General features: G+C 41.6%; 1 long non-coding RNA gene across 1 annotated transcript; it reads right to left on the reverse strand.

The window, feature by feature from the left end:
* Window positions 1–256: 256 nt before the first annotated feature.
* Window positions 257–1735, reverse strand: LOC148861366 (uncharacterized). Its single transcript, XR_016113341.1, has 3 exons — window positions 965–1735; window positions 600–714; window positions 257–471 (listed from the first exon to the last, which is right to left on the reverse strand). It is a non-coding gene; the product is annotated as an uncharacterized LOC148861366 (long non-coding RNA).
* Window positions 1736–1955: the final 220 nt, after the last annotated feature.

Raw genomic sequence — 1955 nt, forward strand, 5'->3', positions numbered from 1 at the left:
ATATATATATATATATATATATATATATATATATATATATATATATATATATATAATATATTGAAGCATTTAAGAGGGTCTGTGCTAGTGACATACAAATGGGCCACTAGACTGACGAGGTGCCAGGTTGCTTGGATTTTAATTTTTGATCGAAGTACAACGTACACGTGAGATTTCTAAAGTGACTTTATGTAGAGATCACAGGTGGATGATATTTATAGATACGTGATGATCCAGTCTCCAGACATGCCTTGTGCTTCTGATCACTTCTCACTTCTCATTTTCTCATCTGGGTTGAAAACTACAGTACTAGTTACTCAGCTAGTACCAGTAGTAGTTAGTAGTGGAGCTTCACTAATTCTATTGTAATCTATGTTGGCCAAATAAAAAAAAAAAAAACTTTCACGTACATTCTGGTCTGGTCTTCAACCGATCGATTTGTTCATGAATTCGGGCGCGTGTAATATCTTTCTGTCCGAAAGGAAAAACGATACAGATCATTTACAAGAGTTTGAAGTTGTTGCGCAGGGAGAAATATATACAACACAAGAATAATCTAAGAATTTAAGCAAATCATTCTCATCCTGTTTACGGCTCACCGGGACTGATGACTGATCAATTAACCTCAGCAATTCCGAGAAACTTAACATCTGATAACCGATTGAAATGACAACGTATCTCCAACATTCTCCGCTCCAAGTCTTCCCCCTTCATCTTTCTCAGGAAAAGAAGGCAAGAGAATAAAGAGAAATTAAAATTGAAAAATAAATCAGATATGCATAGATTAATACTAGCTGGGTAATACAGAAGCAAACGAAAATAAAGTCTCTCATGTGAACAAGGAGATACTATCATGGTTGAAAAACCAGGTTTTGACTCAGTCGAGTCATGGAGACTGGGAGAGGTTTGAATTTTGATGACGCTCGGACCAAGTCAGAACTCAGAACATGAAACAATGACTTACGGGGATTCGATGCTCATCGGTCTTATCATCGATCTTAATGTAGTACAACTAGCTCATTACGAAGTAGAGGAGGGTGCAAGGCTCAGATGTAGATCAACTCCAACTTCCACCTCCGGCATTTTCTCGGAAAACTGAGTTATCGATAGAGCAGGGCGTGGACGAACGTCGGGATCCACAGGAAATTGGGGTGGGCGAGAGACGTAAAGCCAAGCAGGAAGCCGAGGAGAAGATAACGATGACAGCATCGGTGGTGGTGATGCATAGTACTCGGTCGGAGAGTGGTGTTGAGCAGCTGCACCGATGCCCAACGGCAAACCTGAGTATAAGAAGGGCCCTGACCGCACAGCGTGGGGATTAAGAAGCGGGGAGACTGCGGCTGAAAACCGCCGACTGCTTTGGAATTGGGCTCGCTTTGCTCGTTGCCTCTCCTTCTTATGAGCGTTTTGATGGCCTCCGAGTGCCTGAGAATTCCCGAATTCCCGTCCACAGTACTGACACTCGAATTTCCTACTGTTTTCTATAGTAGCGGGGACTTCATCGCTCTCCGTCACCTCAAAACCAAATAGCTTCAGTACTGAAGTGGATCTCCGATCCGATATGCCGTCGGAATTACCATCTTCTGACGACGGCTTCATCGGAACTGGGATTTCGGGATCTGCCATAAGACAGACTTAGAGAGAATGAGAGGGGAGAGGGAAGGGTTTGTACTTGCAGTAGGCCAGAGTTGTTGAAGACAAGCAAACAGATCTTCCTTGTGATATGTGGGAAGTGGGAACCAGTAATTGTTCGTGGTGTTTATTTATAGGGAATATATATTAAATTGAATTTCTTTCCTCGGTTGAATTACCAAAATATCCTCAAAGTGCGCCAAGCCAAAGTGGACAAAATTAAAAGCCGTTCGTTTCATCTACTTGGGTATTAATTAGTTCTTGCAAAGGGTGTTTATTTGTAGGGAATATGAATTTCTTTCCTTGGTTGAATTACCAAAATA

The sequence above is a fragment of the Nelumbo lutea genome, chromosome 4 (genome assembly GCF_056320005.1).
Source record: "Nelumbo lutea isolate HS-2025 chromosome 4, American lotus-T2T, whole genome shotgun sequence".
Lineage (NCBI taxonomy): Eukaryota > Viridiplantae > Streptophyta > Magnoliopsida > Proteales > Nelumbonaceae > Nelumbo > Nelumbo lutea.